Source organism: Equus asinus, chromosome X (assembly GCF_041296235.1).
Source record: "Equus asinus isolate D_3611 breed Donkey chromosome X, EquAss-T2T_v2, whole genome shotgun sequence".
NCBI lineage: Eukaryota > Metazoa > Chordata > Mammalia > Perissodactyla > Equidae > Equus > Equus asinus.
Window position 1 is genome coordinate 15,992,279 of NC_091820.1, and position 23,696 is coordinate 16,015,974.

Genomic DNA, 23,696 nt, shown 5'->3' on the forward strand with positions numbered 1-23,696 from the left:
CCTGGGTCCTGAATGACTGCATGGACAATACCCTGTTGATCTATTTACTTGCTGAGTACTAGTAAGTGAGCAAGAAATAAAGTTCTGCTGTACTTGAGCCATCGTACAGCTTCAGGTCTCTTTGGTTCAGCAGTTAGTCCATCCTAACTAGTGTAATTCGCATGCAGTGAACTTTTACAATGTCCTCTATTGAAGCAAAGTCAAGCACCATAGAATATTGAAGGAGTGAGTGACTGTCTGCATTACATTGATTTGTTCTGTGGCACTTTCTCATGTTTATAAAATCTTTCCAAGTAGCAATTGAGTGCTTACCATGTGTCAGGGCTTGTTCTAGCTGCTAGGGGCACAGCTGTAAAAGACAAAGTCCTTACTTCGTGGAGCCCACATTCTAATGGACTATCTAGTGAATGCCTCTTGATGAATGCACCTAACAGGTTTGCTAATGTTCTTATTCAGGGGTTCAAAAACCATAAAGGCATTCGCTGAATCTCTTGATTCTATGGGGGCCTGATAGATGACTGTTTCCCTAATTGTGCTGTAAGCCTGTGCTAGTGCTTCTGAAACTTTAATGTGCACGTAAATCACCTGGGGATCTTGTTAAGATGTAAAATCTGATGCAGCAGGCCTGGGGTGCTGCCTGAGCCTCTGCATTCTAGCCAGCTCTCAGGTGATGCTGATGCTGTTGGTTTATGGATCATACTTTGTATAGCGAGGTTCTAAGGAACACTAGCTACTGGATGTTAAAGATATCCTACATAAAAAGGATTATATGTTCTAGTAAATGAAGATGTAGCCCCAGGGAGAGGCCAGGTCAAGTTGCCCTGGTTTCTGATTGCTTTCTAATTCCTGGTGCCAGTCCTATCAGAAGCCTCACAGTACTTTCTACCACGTGTTCTGTGAGATAACCCTCTATAATAAACTTATCTTTTTAATTTTAGCCAGTTTGAGAATTTCTGTAATTTGTGGCCCCAAAAGTCCCTGCGTAAAGGCCAAGAGACTCAGGCACAGGGAATGAAGGAGAAATGCAGCCATGCTCCAGAGGTGGGGAGAAAGTCAAGAGCAATCAAGCTGTAAGAGCAACATGAGGCCGGTGCCCCAGGAACCTGAAATATCCTACATCCTCCTGCCCTAAACCTCAGTTTGCTCCTTGACAACATAGGATTTGCTATAAGAATCAAATGGGATAATGTGCTGGGGTTACATAGCACTGATGCTCTGTGAATGTGGCCATTATCTTAGGGTTTGTGAGAATAAAGTGGGATAATGACCATAAAGCAATTAGGAATCTGCTGGCACTTAATAAATGCTAGCCACTGGGAACCCAGCTGGATTTGAGAGAAGAATTAAATGAATTTTTCCCCCAGATAGAGGAGACCTGTTGAAAGCCGAAGTGAAAAAAGATGTTTCTGGAGAGCTAGTGAAGGTCATTGATGGAGGCTGCAGGAGAGGGCAGGGATAATGGAAGGAACAAGGTTATCCACCCCCTATCTTAAAGCTAGCATCTCGAACGCACTGTAACAAAGACGATTCCTGGGGGAATATTCCACCTCAATTAAATAGCAGTTGCTTACCAAGAAGAAACAGTTCAGTTATTCTTGAAACACATATTTTCACGCTTTTATATAATAAAATTTATCAATCCTCCACTGTTCAAACTTCCAGGTAAAGATTATAATTTTCAACTATTAACTATTTTCTGTTTATATATCTAGAAGAAACAGCTCAATGAATATAAAAACATATGCTTAGTGAGGATTATTACATAATAGTTTGTTTATCCACTATAGCTCAAACTCCCAGGCAAAGATTCAGTTTTCAAGTATTAACTTTATTTTCCATGCTTGTGCATCTTAGCACCCCCCACTTGTCAGCAAAGAGAAATGAAAGCATATGAGGAATCCTCAAAGATATGTCCTTCGGGTGATGGAAATGTTCTGTCTTGATTGTGGTGGAGGTAACATGACTGTGCGTGTTTGTCAAAATTCACAGAACCGTACACCTGAAACCGGCGAATTTTACTGTGTGCAACTGATACCTCAAACCTGATTTAAACCCAAAACAAAACAAAGAACACACCCTTGAACACAAAGTCTGATGTTTAAGAGGGCAATAAACAGATTTTAAAAACCTGATTTTCTGACTGAAAACTAGGAATAACAGTTCCAGTGTTATAATCCAAATGACCATAAGGGAGAATCTCCTAGACTACCAGAGTTCAGCTTGTCTGCTGAGCGACAGCCCTTTGCGCACTTAGTCCTGACCAGCTAGGCAAAGCACAAAGCGAGGGCCCTCCTTTAGAGCCTTCTTGGCAAGATGGGCCATGGAAGGAATACTTCCCTTAGCCACGGGGGCTACGGTGGATCTGCTCAAATACAATCCCATGAAACAGGATGCTTTAAAAACAGTCATCATGATTTTCAAGGCTCTTGGTTGTGATTGACAGAAATTCAACTCCTGCCCACATCCTTGCCTAGCTCACAGCCTCACTTCATTCACGTCTCTGCTCAAATGGCCCTTGGCAGAAAGTCCTCCCTTGTCACCTCCATTCCAAATAACCTCCTCCGTCTTCGCTCTATCCGCTTATGCTGATTTGCTCTATCCGCTTACGCTGATTTGCTTTTTTTATTCATAGCACTTGTCCCTATGGGACATTGATATCTATGGAGCTTACAGTCTAGTGGGAGACACAACACAACTAATTCACATATATAATTGGCAGTTTCCCACACCAGATTGTAAGCTCCATGAGGGCAGAGGGCTTTGTCTTTTCTATTAACTTCCATAGCCTCAGCCCTGGAGCAGTGCTTGCCACACAATAGTTGCTCAGTAAATGTTTGTAGAACAAAGAGAAGAGGAGACTCAATTGGCATCTGAATCCAAACCGTCGCAAAAGGGAGGAATAACAAGAACTGGGGACTTAAATGTGCCCAGGGCTCACTTCGATCATCTGTATGCCATTCTATCTGGTGTCCCCTTCATGCTCTCAATGATCCACATAACGGCTGCCTTTGAAGCGCCAGGCTTACCTTATCACAACTCCACAACCAGAGGGCAAGGGGTTTCTCTCTCTCAGCTCCAGGTCACAGCACCCCGGGTAAGTCTTCTGATTGGCCTTCCTCCCAGAGACATCCATTTCTCACTCTCCAATCCTGCTTGCTCTATTGATTTTGGAGATGTTGCCCCAGTTCTAATAACGCTGCTTCCCCTTGGATCCCTTCAGCATTTTTGTGCTCACTTGTTCCCTGAGTGCGTTCTCTCTCAACAGCAGCATCTGCAGCTCCTTGCCGGAGGACTGCCCCGGCTGCTGGCACCTGCTTTGCCTGTGCAAAGAGAGAGCTGGAAGCGCCCCCTGCGGTAGCCCCCCCCTTGACCAATGACTGACAGTCCAGGAGTAGTAACACTCCAGTCCCTGTGTTGCTGATGGGGACAACTCTGAGGTGTGACCTCTGCTGCCCCAGAGCTCCCTCAGGACCGAGACCATGTTACCCTCCGCAGGGCTTTGCTGGCTGCTGCACCCTTGCTTGGCCCCCTTCCTTCCCATTACTCTAAGTGGGCATACCTACAAAGAAATCACTTTCACGTGAATTCTCATCTCAGGGTCTACACCTGGGAAACCCAACCTACAACAAGCTCCATCTGGGCTCTTAGCTCTCCACCTATTTGTCATAAGGTTTTTTTGAGAATAGTACCTTTTCACAGATTCCTGTCGCCCCTGCACACGTGTACACTACAGAAATGTTTATTTATTTGCTTTTAATATATTCCTATCGCTAGAATTCTTTCGCATTTTCCCTGTTTTAACTTGGGATCCTTTCATTGTTTCTCAGATATGCTGCTGATTTTCCTACTTTGCTTATTACTGATGGCTTGTCCAGCACCGTTCTCTAACTCAACATATTAAAGAAACATTCCTTGTATTTTCCCCTCTTCTTTTCCATACCTTTCTTCTCTAATTCTGCTATATTAGGTGCTTGCTCAAGATATCTCAAGGTCATGCTTGACTTTACCTTAACAGTCAAATCATTATTAATCATATCACCTTTTCTTAATTTACATCTCTAAAATATGGAAATGTAAAAGAGAGAAGGCAACGAAGCCATCAGAACACTCAGTGGTGTCTTTACTTCTTAACTGTTTTCTAAAATATTATTTAACTCAGTGGAAATTTTAGTAATTATCAGATGAATTTATGTATACACCACTGTGGAAAATAAAAAAACAAGTCTCAATTATCTTTGATTCAGCCTCAGTTAAGATAAATGTTGAAACCAGAGGCTAAAAGTTTCAAATAGTACTACATGAGAAAATATGGGGAAAAAGTTTAAGACGTTGACACAAGCATTTTTGACAATGCAAAACACTGGATTAAACATTACCCTTTGCTTAGAGAGATAAGGCAGTTTAGCAAATATTTACATACCAGTTTTCACAACATTTAGGCCTAATCTTTGCTTCTATATATTGTCAATATAAAGTTGAGTTTCCAAAGCTGTTTACTAAAAAAAGGGCAAAGAGCATTTCTATCATATCGCAAGGTTTGTTTTAGTCACTCTAAAGACTGTTGACTTGTAACCCTGAGACTATGAATGTTTATGACAGGAAATTGCATGTTAGAATGTTTGGGGGAGAAAACTGTACTTGTTTGCTTCAACTTGTAAACTGTGTTTGTCCTAGGAGGTTGATTTTACTCAACAACTCTTTGATAATTCATCTGCCATTTTTGACTTCACTGATCCAGCTCTAATGAGCTCAACAAGGAAAAGAGAATGTACAAATTAGTTGGGAATTAAGGAGATAGCTGAAGGCATTCCTTGGGAAAAGGGCTTTTACTGACAAAATAAATGACTAACAGAAGAACTTTAAAACAGGAATACGGATTGCAGACTCTGTAGCAGCTCCAAACTGGAAACTATCCAAATACTGCCTGATGATAGTAGCTTGCATAAATATGCTGTGCTATATTTACTCAATGGAATACTATACAGAAATGAGAACGAACCAACTACAATCAGACACAACATAGTTGGATCTTATAAACAAAATGTTGAGCAAAAGAAGCCAGACACAAGAGAACATGCTGTATGCTTCCATTCATTTAAAGTTCAAAACCAGATAAAACTAATTTAGAGTGTTGGAATAGTGCTTATCTCGGGGCAGTAATGCTCGAAAGGAGGCATGATGGGAGTATTCTGGGGAACTGATACTGTTCTATTTCTTAAATTACAGGTTTATTTGAGTAGTTTTCTATACGCTACCCTTTAATAAATGTTTTTTAAAACCCCATGCAATATGGAATCTCCATTTTCAATGGCACTTTATCTACTTCCCCAAATAATATGATTAGTTTTTCAGATTCAGGAAGGATGCTAGACACTGGGAACACTGAGGTGAGAAACAGACTCTGTCCTCAAAGATCTCGAGGTATGATGAGGGAGTGGTTCTGACATAGGGTGAATAAGGTAAGCAGAGGGTTCTCCGATTGTACACAGGTGGGTGCCTTTCCCAGTCTGGAGATGGGAGGGGTTGTGGAAGGCTTCCAGTAAGAGGTGATGCTTGAGCCATGTCTTAAAGATTGTATAGGCATTAGCCAGGCAGAGAAGGAAGCAAAGAAGAATCTCAGAGGGAGAAATTCTCAATGGGAAAATCATAAGAGAACATGCACATAATTGGATATGGCGTGAGTATAGCATACAAATAATGTAGTAAAGAGGTAAGCAAGGGCCTGATCCAGTAGGAAACTGTGCTCATGAGCTGAGGGGCTTTGGGCTTTATTCTGGGATGCATAGGAAGTCATTGAAAGGTTTTAAGCAGGGAATGCTGTGATTATTGTGATCCTATTGGTACTTTTTTTTTCAGCCTTATTGAAGTATAATTGACAGATAAAATTGTAATATATTTAAAGTTTACAGTGTGGTGATTTGATATATGTATACTATGTATACATTGTGAGAAAATTTCCACAATTGAATTAATTAACATATCCATCACCTCACATATTTACCTTTATCTTTTTGTGAGAATGCTTAAGACCTCAGCAAATTTCAGTATATAGTTCAAAGTTGCTAAGAGACTAGATCTTTTTTTTTTTAAGATTTTATTTTTTTTCCTTTTTCTCCCCAAAGCCCCCCAGTACATAGTTGTATATTCTTCGCTGTGGGTCCTTCTAGTTGTGGTACGTGGGATGCTGCCTCAGCGTGGTTTTGATGAGCAGTGCCATGCCCGCGCCCAGAATTCGAACCAACGAAACACTGGGCCGCCTGCAGCGGAGAGCGCAAACTTAACCACTCGGCCACGGGGCCAGCCCCAAGAGACTAGATCTTAAATGTTCTCTCCACACACACACATAAGATAATTATGTGACATGATAGAGGTACTAGCTAATGCTTTGGTGGTAATCATATTGCAATATATGTGTCAAATCAACACATTGTACAACTTAAACTTACACAATGTTACATGTCAATTATATCTCAATAAAAAACTGTACAATACGTTATTATCAACTATAGTCACCATGCTATACATTAGATCCTCAGACCTTATTCATCTTATAACTGAAAGTTTGTGCCCTTTGACCAACCTCTCCTCATTTCCCCCACGCCCCCAGCCCCTGGCAACCACCATTCTACTCTGTTTCTATGAATTCGACTTTTTTTTTACCTTTCACATATAAGTGATACCATGCAGTATTTGTCTTTCTCTTTCTGGTTTATTTCACTTAGCATAATGCCCTCCAGGTTCATCTATGTTGTTGCAAATGGCAAGATTTCCTTCTTTTTAAAGGCTGAATGATATTCCTCTCTCTATATATACTACATTTTCTTTATCCATTCATCCATCGATGGGCACTTATGGGTTGTTTCCATATCTTGGTTATTGTGAATAATGCTGCAATGAACATGGGAGTGCGGATATCTCTTTGAGATAATGTTTTAATTTCCTTTGGATATATACCCAGAAGTGGGATTGCTGGATCATATGGTAGTTCTAGTTTTAATTTCTTGAGGAATATCCATATTGTTTTCCACTGTGGCTGCACCAATTCACATTCCCACCAATAGTGTGCAAGGGTTCGCTTTTCTCCACAGCTTCCCAATACTTCTTATTTCTTGTCTTTTTGATAATAGCCATTCTAACAGGTGTGAGGTGATATCTCATTGTGGTTTTGATTTGAATTTCCCTGATGATTAGGGATGTTGAGCACCTTTTCATGTTCCTGTTGGCCATCTGTATGTCTTTGGAAAAATGTCTATTCAGGTCCTTTGCCCATTTTTTTTTTTTTTTGCTTGAGGAAGATTCGCCCTGAGCTAACATCTGTGCCAATATTCCTCTATTTTGTATGTAGGATGCATGCACAGCATGGCTGATGAGTGGAGTAGGTCTGGACCTGGAATCCGAACCCGCAAACCCAGGCCGCCAAAGCGGAGAATGTGGAACTTTAATCAGTTGGCCATGGGGCCTGCCCCTCCTTTGCCCATTTTTTAAATTGGGATATTTGTGGGGTTTTTTTTTTGCCGAGTTGTATGAGTTCCTTGTATATTTTGTATATTAACCTCTTAGTGGATATGTGACTAGCAAATATCTTTTCTCACTTCATAGATTCCCTTTTCATTTTGTTGATGGTTTCCTTTGCTGTACAAGAGCATTTAGTTTGATGTAGTTAGACTTATTATTTTTGCTTTTGTTGCTGTTGGTGTCAAATCCAAAAAATCATCGCCAAGATCATGTCAAGGAGTTTTTCCCTAACTTTTTTTCTAGCAGTTTTATGGTTTCAGGAGTTATGTTCAAGTCTGTAATCCACTTTTAGTTAATTTTTGTGTATAGTGTAAGATAGGGGTCCAGTTTTCCCAGCACCATTTATTGAAGACACTTTTCTTTCTTTTTTTTTTTTGTTTTTTTTTTTTTGGAGGAAGATTAGCCCTCAGCTGACTACTGCCAGTCCTCCTCTTTTTGCTGAGGAAGCCTGGCTCTGAGCTAACATCCGTGCCCATCTTCCTCTAGTTTATACGTGGGACGCCTACCACAGCATGGCTGCCAAGCAGTGCCATGTCCGCACCCGGGATCCGAACCAGCGAACCCCGGGCCGCCGAGAAGCGGAACGTGTGAACCTAACCGCTGTGCCACCGGGCCGGCCCCAAGACACTTTTCTTTCTATTGTGTATTCTTGATGCTTTTGTTGGAAATAAATTGATCATATATGCATGGGTTTATTTCTTGGCTCTCAATTCTGTTCCGTTGATCTATGTGTCTGTTTTTATGCCAATACCATACTGTTTTGATTATTATAGCTTTGTAGTATAGTTTGAAATCAGGAAGTGTGATGCCTCCAGCTTTGTTCTTCTTTCTAAGATTGTTTTGGCTACTTATGCTGTTTTGTGGTTCCATACAAATTTTAGGATTGTCTGTTCTATTTCTGTGAAAAATGCCATTGAAATTTTGATAGGGATTGCATTGAATCTGTAGATTGCTTTGGGTAGTATGGACATTTTAACAGTGTTAATTCTTCCAATCCATGAACACAGAACATCTTTCCATTTATTTGTGTCCTCTTTAATTTCTTTCATCAATGTACAGATCTTTCATCTTCTTGGTTAAATTTATTCCTAAGTATTTTATTCTTTATGATGGCTATTGTAATTGGGATGGTTTTCTTAATTTCTCTTTCCAATAGTTCATTGTTAATGTATAGAAATGCAACAGATTTTTTATTGAGGTGAAATTAGTATATAACATTATTTTAGTTCCAGGTGTACAACATAGTGACTCAGTCTTTGTATACACTACAAGTGATCACCACAGTAAGTCTAGTTACCATCTGTCACCACACAATTGACCCCCTTCACCTATTTTGAAATGCAACAGATTTTTGTATGTTGATTTTGTATCCTGCTACTTTACTGAATTAATTTATTAATTCTAACAGTTTTTTCCTATATATAAGATTACATCATCTGCAAACAGAGACAATTTTACATCTTTCTTTCTGATTTGGATGCCCTTTATTTCTTTTTCTTGCCTAATTGCTATGGTTAGAACTTCAAGTACTATGTTGAATAAAAGTAGTGAGAGTGGGCATCCTTGTCTTGTTCCTGATCTTAGAGTAAAAGCTTTTAGCTTTTCACCACTGAGTATGATGTTAGCTGTGAGTTTGTCATATATGGCCTTTATTAGGTTGAGGTAAACTCCATTTATACCTAATGTGTTGAGAGTTTTTATCATGAAAGAATGTTGAATTTTGTCAAATGCTTTTCCTCCATCTATTGAGATATGATTTTCATACTTCATTTTGTTAATGTGGTGTATCACATTTATTGACTTGTGTATATTGAACTATCCTTGCATCCCAGGAATAAATCTCACCTGATCATGGTGTGTGATCCTTTTAAAGTACTGTTAAATTTGACATGCTAATATTTTGTTGAGGATTTTTACATCAATATTAATCGGGGATATTAAGCTGTAATTTTTTTTTCTTGTAGTGTCCTTGTCTGGCTTTGGTATCAGGGTAATGCTAGCCTGGTAAAATGAGTTTGGAAGTGTCCTATCCTCTTTAGTCTCCTATTGGTACTTTTGAATGATCATTCTGGCTGTTGTGGGGAACCTGGTGAGTTCTCCTAGGTGGGTAGATGAACCTGAGCAGACACAACAACAACAGCAAACGTTCAAACAAGAAAAAAAAAAAAACAAGATTTGGGATGTAACAGGGTATGTGGGCTGAGGCAGGGAAATATTGGAAACAATTATGAAGAGTCTTCTATGATAGGAAAGCACTGCTCCTGGTCCCTGTGAAAGATATTAGCAGTCAGAATAAGTCCACTGGTGGCCACCCAATACCACAGTGTTGCAACAGTTCTTTTGCTTTGCCTTAAACCCATAATCATTTACTCAGATACATCCATGAGAGCTTTCATTGCACAATTCTCTCATAGATGCATCCAAAAATTCTGACCATCAGAACTGTGAATAATTTTAGTTGTCTCCAGAGTCTTCCATTGTTTCAGGTTCCTAGCCCATGAACCTGTGATTCAGTAAAGAGATGCTTTGAGCACCTCAGAAACCAGCAGAAGCATGTCCTCAAGTACTTTCCCACCCTCCAGTTCGGTGGGTGAAGTGTCAAACCATCAAGCCTGGGTTGTAAGTCCAGGGGCTTGGAATCAGTCTAATTTTTCATACCAAAAGTACATAACAAGTTTTTATCTGTCAATAAATATCTAGGTGAGGATGATTCCTGCGTTAAATATGAGGGAAGGGGCAGAATAGGGAACAACTTTTTACCCAAAGGCAACGTTAGAATTTACAGTTGGGTGTTCTCATCATATTTATAAAAGGTTATTTATTTATTTTTTACAGTGAAAGAAAGATTAACCCACAGGGTTTTAGCTATGCACAATAAAGCAAAACAGAAATTATGGTTTTGAAATCCAAGGCAAATGACGTTTTGACTTTAATGGCTTGGTTACTTCTACAGACAAAAATGTTTGCTGAAAAATTAGAGGGGAAAGAAGTGTTCCCTAGGTGTTAGAAGAGGAATAATATAGCCCTTCTAAGATGCTTTGTTCCTCCAAAACCCAGACACTGCATGTGCTTTATAAACTAAGAACTTCTGCCCTTTTTTAGTATATCAAAAAGGGAAATCTGCGTTGAGAAGTGTGGCGTGGATCAACGTCTTTTGGCTAAGGAGAAAAGACCCCATGAAATCCTTTTTAACCAAGCTTTGAATGTAGTCAATGTTTAGTATGCAGAATGAGAAACTATCCATGACTTAAAAAGTTGATTCACAGTGTGGAATTTTAGAGCTAGATATTTATTGACAGATAACAACTTGTTAAGGGCTGTTGGACAAAGAATTAGACTGATTCCAAGCCTCCTGGACTCACAACCCAGGTTTCACGGGTTGACACTTCACCCACTGAACTGGAGGGTGGGCAAGTGCTTGATGACATGACGTTAGGATGTCACCGTCTCCTACCCCTTACCTACATTCTTTGTGCCCAGCCTGGATATATCATGCCAAACTTGGAGTTTGAGCTTAAATTGGTAACCCCGTTCGTTAAAGTGTTAACTATATAACTGGAATTTCAACATCTGTGCAATTGTTTTGTCTTTCCTGAATTAGTTCTCTGAATTAGTTCATCCTTGCAAAGTGGAATAATATTTAATATTTCTACAGTTTTCAAAAGATGGTGCTGAAGATTTAAAGATGACATTTTCTACAATCCCCTAGTGGCAACACATTTTATTTATTTATTTTTATTTTATTGAGGTCATAATAGTTTATAACATTGTGAAATTTCAGTTGTATATTATTATTTATCAGTCACCATATATATGTGCCCCTTTACCTCTTATGCCCACCCCCAACCCCCTTCCCCTCTGGTAACCACTAAGCTGTTCTCTTTGTCCACGTGTTTGTTTATCTTCCACATATGAGTGAAATCATATGGTGTGTGTCTTTCTCTCTCTGGCTTATTTTGCTTAACATAATACCCTCGAGGTCCATCCATGTTGTTCCAGATGGGATGATTTTGTCTTTTTTATGGCTGAGTAGTATTGCATTGTATATATATATCACATCTTCTTTATCCATTCATCAGTTGATGGCCACTTGGGTTGCTTCCATGTCTTGGCCATTGTGAATAATGCTACAGTGAACATAGGGGTGCATAAGTCTCTTTGAATTGTCAATTTCAAGTTCTTTGGATAAATGCCCAGTAGTGGGATAGCTGGGTTGTATGGTATTTCTATTTTTAATTTTTTGAAAAATCTCCATACTGTTTTCCATAGTGGCTGCACAGTTTGCATTCCCACCAGCAGTATATGAGGGTTCCCTTTTCTCCACATCCTCTCCAATATTTGTTGTATTTTTCTTGTTAATTATAGCCATTCTGACAGGTGTAAGGTGTATCTCATTGTAGTTTTGATTTGCATTTCCCTGATGATTAGTGATGTTGAACATTTTTTCATGTGCCTGCTGGCCATCTATAGATCTTCTTTGTAAAAATGTCTGTTCAGATCCTCTGCCCATTTTTTGATTAGGTTGTTTGTTTTTGTGTTGTTAAGTTGTATGAATTCTTTATAAATTTTGGAGATTAACCCCTTGTCGGATATATGATTTGCAAATGTTTTCTCCCAGTTGGTGGGTTGTGTTTTCATTTTGTTCTTGATTTCCTTTGCCTTGCAGAAGCTCTGTAGTCTGATGAAGTCCTATTTGTTTCTTTTTTTCTTTTGTTTCCCTTGCCTGAGTAGACATGGAATTCAAAAAATCCTTCTAAGACTGATGTCAAAGAGTGTACTGCCTATATTTTCTTCTAGGAGTTTAATGGTTTCATGCCTTACCTTCAAGTCTTTAATCCATTTTGAGTTAATTTTTGTGCATGGCAAAAGAATGGTCTACTTTCATTCTTTTGCATGTGGCTGTCCAGTTTTCCCAACACCATTTATTGAAGAGACTTTCCTTTCTCTGTTGTATATTCTTACCTCCTTTGTCGACAATTAGCTATCCATAGGTGTGTGGTTTTATCTCTGGGCTTTCAATTCCATTCCATTGATCTGTGTGTCTGTTTTTGTGCCAGTACCGTGCTGTTTTGATTACTATAGCTCTGTAACATATTTTGAAGTCAGGAATTGTGATGCTTCCGGCTTTGTTCTTTTTTCTCAGGATTGCTTTAGCTATTCAGGGTCTTTTTTTGCCCCATATGAATTTTAGGATTCTTTGTTCTATTTCCGTGAAGAATGTCATTGGGATTCTGATTGGGATTGCATTGAATCTGTAGATTGCTTTAGGTAGTATGGACATTTTAACTATGTTTATTCTTCCAATCCATGAGCATGGAATATCTTTCCATTTCTCTATGTCATCTTTGATTTCTTTCAATAGTGTCTTACAGTTTTCATTGTATAGGTCTTTCACCTCCTTGGTTAAATTTATTCCTAGATATTTTATTCTTTTCATTGCAATTGTAAATGGGATTGTATTCTCGAGTTCTCTTTCTATTAGTTCATTATTAGAGTATAGAAGCACAACTGATTTTTGAAAGTTGCTTTTGTACCCTGCAACTTTGCTGTAGTTGTTGATTATTTCTAATAGTTTTCTGATGAATTCTTTAGGGTTTCCTATATATAAAATCATGTCATCTGCAAACAGCGAGAGTTTCACTTCTTCCTTGCCTATTTGGATACCTTTTACTTCCTTTTCCTTGCCTAATCACTCTTGCCAAAACCTCCAGCACTACGTTGAATAGGAGTGGTGAGACTGGGCACCCTTGTCTCGTTCCTGTTCTCAGAGGGATGGCAGTCAGTTTTTCACCATTGAGTATGATGTTGGCTGTGGGTTTGTCATATGTGGCCTTTATTATGTTGAGGTACTTTCCTTCTATACCCATTTTATTGAGAGTTTTTATCATAAACGGATGTTGGATCTTGTCAAATGCTTTCTCTGCATCTAGTGAGATGATCATGTGGTTTTTATTCCTCATTTTCTTAATGTGGTGTATTACAGTCAATTGATTTGTGGCTGTTGAACCATCCCTGCATCCCTGGTATAAATCCCACTTGATCATGGTATATGATCCTTTTAATGTGTTGCTGTATTCAGTTTGCCAATATTTTGTTGAGGATTTTTTGCATCTATGTTCATCAGCAATGTTGGCCTGTAGTTTTCTTTGTGTTGTCCTTGTCTGGCTTTGCAATCAGTCTGATGTTGGCCTCATAAAATGTGTTAGGAATGTTCCATCTTCTTCACTTTTTTGGAATAGCTTGAGAAGGATAGGTATTAAATCCTCTTTGATTGTCTGGTAGAATTCTCCAGGGGAGCCATCTTGCCCTGGACTTTTATTTTTTGGGAAGGTTTTTGATTACTGTTTCAATCTCTTGTGATTTGTCTATTCAGAGTCTCTATTTATTCTTGATTCAGTTTTGGGAAGTTGTATGAGGCTAAGAATTTATCCATTTCTTATAGATTGTCCAATTTGTTGGCATATAGTTTTTCATAGTATTCTCTTATAATCCTTTGTATTTCTGTGGTATCCATTGTAATTTTTCCACTTTCATTTCTAATTTTATTTATTTGAGCCTTCTCTCTTTTGTTCTTAGTGAGTCTGGCTAAGGGTTTGTCAATTTTGTTTATCTTCTCAAAGAACTAGCTCTTAATTTTATTGGTCCTTTCTACTGTTTTTTTATTTGTTTCAATTTCATTTATTTCTGCTCTAATTTTTATTATTTCCCTTCTTCTGCTGACTTTGGGCTTTGTTTGTTCTTCTTTTTCTAGTTCCGTTAGGTGTAGTTTAAGATTGCTTATTTGAGATTTTTCTTGTTTGTTAAGGTGGGCCTGTGTTGCTATGAATTTCTCTCATATGACTACTTTTGCTGCATCCCATATGAATTGGTATGGTATATTTCCATTTTCACTTGTCTCCAGATATTTTTTGATTTCTCCTTTAATTTCTTCAATGATCCATTGGTTGTTCGGTAGCATGTTGTTTAGTCTCCACACATTTGTCACTTTCCCAGCTTTTATCTTGCACTTGATTTCTAGTTTGATAGCATTATGGTCAGAAAAGATGCTTGATATGATTTCAATCTTCTTCAATTTATTGAGGCTTGCCTTGTTTCCCAACATATGGTCTACCTTTGAGAATGTTCCATGTCCACTTCAGAAGAATGTGTATTTTGCTGTTTTTGGATGGAGTGTTCTATACATATCTATTAAGTTCACCTGCTCTAGTTTTTCATTTAATTCCACTATTTACTTGTTGACTTTCTGTCTGGATGATCTATCCATTCATGTAAGTGGGGTGTTGAGGTCCCCTACTATTATTGTGTTGCTTTTAATATCTCCTTTTAGGTCTGTTAATAGTTGTTTTATGTATTTTGGTGCTTCTCTGTTGGGTGCATAGATATTTATAAGTGTTATGTCCTCTTGATGGAGTGTCCCTTTTATCATTATATACTGCTCCCCTTTGTCTCTCATTGCCTTTTTTTTTTAAGATTTTATTTTTTCCTTTTTCTCCCCAAAGCCCCCCCAGTACATAGTTGTATATTCTTTGTTGTGGGTCCTTCTAGTTGTGGAATGTGGGACGCTGCCCCAGTGTGGTCCGACGAGCAGTGCCATGTCCGCGCCCAGGATTCGAACTAACGAAACACTGGGCCGCCTGCAGCGGAGCGCGCGAACTTAACCACTCTGCCACAGGGCCAGCCCCTCTCATTGCCTTTTTTATCTTGAAGTCTACTTTGTCTGATATAAGTATGGCAACACCTGCTTTCTTTTGTTTGCCATTAGTTTGGAGTATAGTCTTCCAACCCTTCACTCTGAGCCTGTGTTTGTCTTTAGAGCTGAGATGTTTTTCCTGGAGGCAGCATATTGTTGATCTTGTTTTTTAATCCACCCAGCCACTCTGTGTGTTTTGTTGTTGTTGTTGTTGTTGTTCTTGTTGTTTCTGTGAGGAAGATTGGCCCTGAGCTAAAATCTGTTCCAATGTTCCTCTATTTTGTATGTGGGATGCTGTTACAGCATGGCTTGATGAGCAGCATGCAGGTCCATGCCCAAGATCTGAACCTGCGAACCCTGGGGCACTGAAGCAGAATGCACAAACCCAACCACTATGCTGCTAGACTGGCCCTCACTCTGTCTCTTTTGATTGGATAATTCAATCCATTTACATTTAGAGTGATTATTGACATATGAGGGCTTAATACTGCCATTTTATCACTTGTTTTTCAGCTGTTCTGTATTTCCCTTGTTTCTCATCCCATGTATTTCCGACTGCCAATTCAGTTTGGTAGTTCTTTATGATGGTTTTCTCAGTATTTATCATTTGTGTCTCTGTTCTGATTTTTGTTTAGTGGTTACTGTGATGTTTGTATAAAAGATCTCATTGATGAGATAGTCCCTTTTCTGATAGCCTCTTTCCTTAGTCTAAGCAGCTTCCATCCCTTTCCTCTTCCCTGTCTAAGTTATTGTTGTCACAACTTATTCCATTTTGTGTTGTGAGTTTGTGGTTAAAATGAAGTGATTATAGTTATTTTTAATGTTTTCCTTCCCTTTATCTTTAATATTTTCACTGGATAGAGTATTCTTGGCTGAAAGTTTTTGTCTTTTGGAATTTAGAATATATCATTCTACTATATTCCACTCTCTCCTAGCCTGTAAGCTTTCTGCTGAGAAATCTGCTGAAAGCTTGATGGGGTTCCTTTGAAGGTTATTTTCTTCTGTGTTGCTACCCTTAATATTTTTTCTTTGTTTTTGACTTTTGTCAGTTTTACTAATATATGCCTTGGAGAAGGTCTTTTTACATTGATGTATTTAGGAGTTCTTTTAGCTTCTTTTACTTGTAATTCCAGGTCTTTCCCCAGGTTTGGGAAGTTCTCAGCTATTATTTCTTTGAAGAAGCTCTCTGCTCCTTTCTCCATCTCTTCTCCCTCTTGAATACCTATAATCCTTATGTTGCATTTCCTAATTGAGTCAGATATTTCTCGGAGAGTTTCTTCATTTCTTTTTAGTCTCAGTTCTCTCTCCTCCTCCATCTGAGGCATTTCTATATTTCTGCCCTCTAAATTGCTAATTCTGTCCTCCATAATATCAGTTCCATTATTTAAGGACTCTAGATTTTTCTTTATCTCATTCATTGTGTTTTTCATCTCCAACATTTCTGATTGTTTTTTTTAATGGTTTCAATGTCTTTTGTGAAGAATTCCGTCTGTTCATTAATTTTCCTGATTTCTTTGAACTGTCTTTCTGAGTTTTCTTGTAATTTGTTTTTTTAATGATAGCTATTTTGAATTCTCTGTCATTTAGATTATAAATTTCTGTGCCTTCAGGATTGATTTCTGGGTACTTGTCATTTTCCTTCTGGTCTGGAGTGTTACTATACCTCTTCATACTATTTGATGAGGTGGATTTGTGCTTTCGCATATGGTAGTATCTGGTCACGGGTTCCACCTGCCACCACAGGGGTGGGTCAGGAGCTATGTATTCTGAGCCTACCAAGATCCCTGGCAGCTGTGCCTGTCCTTTGGAAGCTATGCTGACAGAGTCTGTCTGTGTTTGCCGGCTTGCTGCTGTTGTTTTATAAACATATGTGCTAGTGCTTTGGTGGGGGCCCCTCGCTCTGGTCGACTGGCCAAGCTGGTGCAACAGGCAGGGGGATGGGTGCTTTGTTTTGCATGCATGATCCCAGGGGCACTTCCACTCTGCACTCACTGTTTGCCCTCCTGAGGTGCTCATCTTGGTGAAGATGCCCCTGTGATTGCTTAGCCTCTTCAGTGTGGAGCTTCCCCACAGACTGGTAGGCAACTCCGAGAGTTAAGGCATTCCTATGGAGGGCTGTCCCCTCCCCCATCTCCTCTCAGAGCCTCATGTGGTTCTGCACCCTAAGTTGCTGCCATTAGGTGAGGGAGAGGAGATCCACTTACCTCCTTTCACTGCCTCCTGGGGGGTCCATCACCTCCACCTTCAGATGTATGACTGTGTGGATCTCCCAGATGTCTATTGTGTTGTGTGAATGTCTTCTGTTGGCTTATTTATTTTTATTTTTTATTTCTGTTGGTTTATGAGTGTTCTTTTTATTGTATCTTAGGGGGGAAAGTCTAAGGGAAGAGCTCACTCTGCCATGATGCTGACATCACCTCCCACATTTTCTTTTTGATCATTGAAAAGTAAAGGCATCAATGACCCAAACTATCTGAGCAGAATAAAGTCTACAATAGGATGCACAGGGACTAGAATGCAGGATTGTGCCATCTGACATGTAGTAGGCACAAAAGAATGTAAAATACCCAACACCCAAGTGAAAACAGCAATTCTTCATGAAATAAATTCATGCACTTGGTTCCAAAGATCCATGCAAAGCAGTGATAGCTATATTATTTTCTGTCTGGCTTGGCATGTACCTGTGCATAACCTAGGGAACAGACCTGCCTCTGGAGGGGTTGGGGTGAAGAAATTTTGTTCTCTTCTTCTGGCAGCAAGCCATGGTTTCTCATCCCATCTTTAATAAATACAGCTTAAAATGGAAGCAATCTCAGTTTTTATGAGTAACAGAGGGGATTTTTTTTTCTACTTTTACAAATCTTTTTATTTTATATTTTTAATTGAGGTTGATAGTTTACAACCTTGTGAAATTTCAGTTGTACATTATTATTTGTCAGTCATATTATAGGTGCACTACCTCACCCTTTGTGCCCACCCCCTAACCCTCTTTCCAAAAGAGGGGATTTTTTTCCACAAGGGTTAAGGATTTGCAAAGGGCACAAGCAGCTGTTTTCTGGGCACTTAAAAAAGCTGATGGAACTGCTTAAACCTGGAATCATAACTCTGGGGCCAAAAGATGATAGTTCAAGGCAGAGGAAAATTGTAGGCAGAAAACAGGGTGGGGTAGGAGTGGGGATGGGGGGGTGCACTACAGAGGGAGAAACTGTAGAAAGTGGAGGTATTTACAAGACTTGGGGGAGGGGATATGTTTCCTTAAACAACTTTCAGATTTAATGTTTTGATGTGGTTATCTGTTAATTAACTCTCTCTGTAGCTTTGAGCTGAGGAGGAATTTTCTAGCTGGTACCTTCCTGAAGAAAGTGAAGCACAAGCTAGACTCCTTCTCCAACAAAAATAACCCAGAAGTTTGGTGCCTGAGGATTGTTAAAGCCAAGGGCTACACTGGTAAGCAGTCTCAGCCCTTGGGTTCTGAATTTCAATTGTTTTCTCAAAACAGATGCACTATTTTTGAAAGTCATTTGCCCCAGCTTTACTATTTGACCTAAATCAATCTTTTGGCTTTTGGAGATCTCAGGCATTCTCTTCGTCTATATAACAGACTTAGTGGCTCATCTTGAGCAGACTCAGACTGGATGAATAATTGCCTTGAAAAAAACCAGAAGCAATGACTCATCATTCTAAAAATCCATACTGCTTGGCATTTACAGCACTCCTACTCTGTATCATAGGAGATGAAAAAAGAATTTGCTGTTTGTGCCCTCTGAAGAGTGAATCTTTTTCCTATCCCTGGAAGAGTAGGTACATTATCAATGGAGCAGGTCATTTCAGACAAAACCTCCAGTCCTTTCAAGGACGTTGGGAGCAGGAAGTACACGTCACTACAGGCCTGAGGTCTTTGGCTCACAAGAATCTGTATCTTTGGGTACAATGCTAGGGACCCAGCAATGGCTCTGGTGGCAGTACCATGATTAGGATCCACAGCTTTTGCCTTCTGCTCCTCACTATTGGCCTGTCCTCAGGCTCTTCTCAGAAACCAGATTGGCAGAAATAAAAAATCAAGAGAAAAGGCATAGAGGTTGGAACTTGAGTCTTAAAGGGAGCCACTGGGGACACATTGCCCCAACCAGGAGGGTCATAAGGGCTTCTGTATACCTCAGTTGTGGTGGAGAAAGGCCAGTGAAGAAGAGGAAAAGAGATGGACCTCAAATGGCATTTGTGGCAAAAATTGACTAGCTATTCAACAAACTCTTTTCTCTTCCCCCGGCACCTTACTAGACTATATTTCCCAGCCTCCCCTGCAGTTTGGTCATGCCACATGACTGAGTTCTGGCCAATGCAATATGGGTGGGAAAGCCACTTATGCCACTTCCAGGCATGGGCCTTTTAAAACCTACTGTGCAACCAATCTCTCTTACTCTCTTTCTCTCTCCCTCTAGCCCACCCTTCTCCACCATCCCCTGATAGAATCAATGCTCAGAGTAACCTTGGAAGCCATGTTTTGGAGATTTTAGAGCCTTCTTCAACCTGAAGTCCTGAATGACTATGAGAACAGAGGCCCCCATCACCAACTCCCTGTGCTAACTGTACTTTTTACGATCAAGAAATAAACTTCTGTCTTGCTAAACTACTAAGATTTTGGGGTTTATCTATTATAACAGCTAGCTTTACCTTAACTAGTACAGAATTCAATGTAATAGAAGAAACACTTTTGTATGGCAGTTGAAATTATTATTCACATCTACTTGAAGCCTGTTTAGATTTTTTTTTCTAGTTTTACATTGTGATGACATAGTTTTAAAGACTTATGACTCCCCAGAAGGAAGGAATTACAGACATAGGCTAGGCCCAAAGCCTAAGCACCTGGAGAATGGGCAGAGTTCCTTTGAGCACAGAAACGTGCCAGAAAGAAAGAAGACAAAAGGTGACTTCATTTCTCCTGATTACAGAGATGTGGGAAGAAAGGGTGGTAACCACTTAAATTTTTAAAAAAAAATTATTTCCAATTGAAACAGCCTGTATTTGGAAAGTTTGAAAAATGCATATTTTTAAAAAGGTTAGAAAAACCTACATAATTACAAACATATGATCTTGACTGATATCCTCCAAAATTAGGCTGATATTTAGTATTGAGGTTTTGTATTGGAGTCCCAGAGACTTTTTGGTATATAGTATATTTCTCCATTTCACTCCATTAATTAGAAGCTAGATTCTGCTGCTCTGAATTGTCAAATTCAGACTCTTTTGTCTATCCTGCTTCAGGGTGCCGGTGAGTCTAAACCAGCCTGTAAGAGCTGCATCTGAAACTACCTGAGGCTTCTGCAGCCCCTTTGGATCTTCTCCAGGTCACCTAGATTGGTCTATCCATCCTCATCTGTTTTCCTGGTTTCTTGACCACTTTTTAATTTAATTTCCCAGTTCCCACTTTCTGCCTAGCCCTCCTGGGTCAGCCATCTAATATTGTACATCTAATATTGTACTTGGCCTCTGGTATGATCCTAAAACAATGCTCAATCGTCAACCAATGTTCAACTGTCAAAGCCAGAACACAGGCTGGTCAGTGGGGATATTTCCATGTGGTCACAGCATGACATGTGGCAGTAATGCTGGTTACCATGAGCTCAAAGAGCACGATCAGGCTCTGCTACCTCAGGCACATTTCACTGTACAGGACACTAGTCATTTACGGGGATTCCCAAGCCTCAATTTTAGCCACTAACTTTACCCAACACCTATCACTAGCCTTTTACCAGTGCTATTACAGAAGAGCAGAGCCATGATTTGAGTTTCCTGTGCTATGCCTTTCTGTGCCTCACTGTAGCAGATGCTATCATTGCCTTGCCCATATCTCCTTGGCATTACCGATGTTTACTGTGGGCTGCTTACTGTAAACATCTGTGATTCTCTGCTCGAGGGCATGTTTTCAGTTGCAAAGCATACTCAGCCTGAAGCCCTAAAGAGCTAATGCCCCCAGAAGTAGCCCTTAACCAACAAGCAATGGGGAATTGGTGGATAAGCGCCCAGCTTCCTCAACCTTAGGTGGAATAACCCTGAGGCATGTTCTACACGGTCTCCTAGAGTTTCCCAGTAGGGTTGAGCTCCAGTTGTCCACAGTGGCAGCTGGCTTGCTAACAAATAATTAACTGGCTTTCTTACCTTCTCTATCTCATTTCCCCATCCCCTACTGATGCTTCCAAGGATTGCCTTCCAAATAGACCACTTGCACCAAAATCCTTCTCTCGGGGTCTGCTTACAGAAGTACCCGAGCTAAGAAACCTGTTCTCTTCTGATTATAAAATGAAGCAGAGAAATGACCCATAAAAATTTAGCAAAAGAAGGAAGAGGCAAGAACAGAGGTCTATATATTCCATAGGATAAACAATGGAGTTTCTTCATAGAGATTATTTATTATTCTAGACTTGTGCTGTCTGATCCAGTAGCCACTAGCCACGTGTGGCTGTTGAGCACTTGAAACGTGACTAGAGCAACTGAGGAAATAAATCTTAAATTTTGTTTAATTTTAATCCATTTAAATTTAAATAGCCACACATGGCTAGTGGCTGTGAAATTGGATGGTACAGATTATGGAACACTTTCATCATTGCAGGAAGTTCTATTGGGCAGCAGTAGTGTGGAGCAAGGGTAAGAAAATGTTTTCTATAAAGGGCCAGATAGTAAATATTTTAGATTTTGTGGGCCTTATGATCTCTGATACAACTAGCTCAGCTCTGCTGTTGTAGTGTGAAAGTAGCCACAGACAACATGTAAATGACTGAGCATGGCTGCATCCCAATAAAACTTTATGGACACTGCAATTTGAATTTCAGATAATTTTCACATGTCACAAAATATATCATTCTTGTTTTAATTTTTTTCTAGCCATTTGAGAGTGTAAAACCATTCTTAGCTCATGACACTGTACAAAAACAGGTGGTGGGCCATCGTCTGTTGACCCTTGTTCTAGACTAACATCACTGTTAACTGTTACAGGGGGAATCATTATTCAGATGCCCCAATAATCCAATGCAGATCGTGACATCAGCGACCAAAGTATCAAATGAGCTGCTTACTCTAAACTAAATCAACCTTTGAAGATGAAAAGCTTAGATCAGGCTGTGGATTACTCTCAACCGAAGTTGGCAAGGAGGAATTTTTTCCTGATGTTCATAAGGTTCCTTCCATGGTACTCACTGAGCATCATGAGAGCTGCTCTTGAGAAAATCGTCAAAGCCCAGAATGTTCCTGCATCCCTCTTGTGGCCCATTTTGCTTCTCACGACAGCACTCTCCTCACACAGAGGAACCCGATGGTGTTCTCGAACCCCTTGATTCCTATTCATTTGCCCTGTCTGCTACATTTCTTTCTCAACCTCCTGCCTTTGCCACAAAGATCAATACTCAGGCCTGGCAAAGCTTTCAAATGGCTCCTGGCATGATAAAAGGTTAGTTTTCAAAAACACAGTGTTCTCAGAATACGAGGCCATCAAAATAGCTAGTTTAATCTTGAGACACCAGGAACTAAAGAAGTGTTATCTATATGACACAGACAATTCTTTATTTTTGAGACTTGTCTCAGAGCCAGCTCCAAGGAAAATGGGGAGGCGAAGGGAGTGGGCCTGGGAGAGTTTCCAGCTGGACAATTTAACACAACAGTTCTTCACCGTTACTCATCAGAGAATTGGCCACATCAAGCTAAAGGATCAAAAAGGAGGCACCCGGCAGGGATCAATAAAGCAGTAGGGGAGAACCGTTTCTGGAAAAGGCTGAGCTATCTGCTCCGTCAGCTCTCAAGAGCTCCCAGAAGAAATGATGGGCACTGTCATTTTGTCAGCTCTGCCAACAGAGCCCAGAGACCCAGCTGGTACCTCTGATGCTAGCTCTTGCCACAGAGTCAAAGGTCTTGAGACATGGAGAAGCGGGCTTTTTTGCTTCCTTTTTAAAAAATGATGCATGGTGTTTCATCAAAAGAAATTATAAAGGCGATATCCTCTTCAGCCGGGGTTTAAAACAGCCACTGAAAGCTCTTTGTAATCAATAATATAGATCTCCTTATAGACCTGCATTAAAGAGGTAGGAGCTGTGTTAACTTTACAATTTCCTTGTGGGAAGAACAAGCAGAGATTGACCACATGTATTTTTATTTCTCTCATGCTGAATGCATGTCCTACAGCGGAAGACGTACACAGCACCTATAGAGTACTTTACCCGTTAATATGTTATCATTCGACTCTCACAACACTACGCTTCTTTCAGAGGTGGAGAAATGGAACCTCGGAGGGGTCGATTTGGCCAAGTCTCTTGATGAATGGATGGTGGAGTCGGGCTGCAACCCAAGTCTTACTCCTGATTCCAAAGCCAGCCCTCGCCTGCTCTTCCAGGCCGGGTGAGAGGTTCTCTTGCAGGCAATGGTGCAGACTGGGCCTGATCTCGGTGCAGTGCTGGGGAGAGGCATGGGCAGACCTAGAAAGCCTAGCCTGGGTGCTCCTCAGCTG

At 40.0% G+C, this 23,696-nt stretch overlaps 1 long non-coding RNA gene across 7 annotated transcripts in view; it reads left to right on the top strand.

Annotated features, from left to right (window-relative positions):
- LOC123282656 (uncharacterized) overlaps positions 1-23,696 on the top strand; it is a 137,511-nt gene that overhangs the window by 41,653 nt on the left and 72,162 nt on the right. For 3 of the 7 annotated variants that reach the window (XR_011499707.1, XR_011499706.1, XR_011499711.1), the window contains one exon: positions 18,522-18,652. The exons of 3 other annotated variants lie outside the window; for them this stretch is intronic. This is a non-coding gene — a long non-coding RNA (uncharacterized lncRNA). Of the gene's footprint in view, positions 1-5,344; positions 5,388-18,521; positions 18,653-23,696 lie in introns of all 7 variants that reach the window. One more of the 7 variants, XR_011499710.1, reaches the window with a different exon arrangement.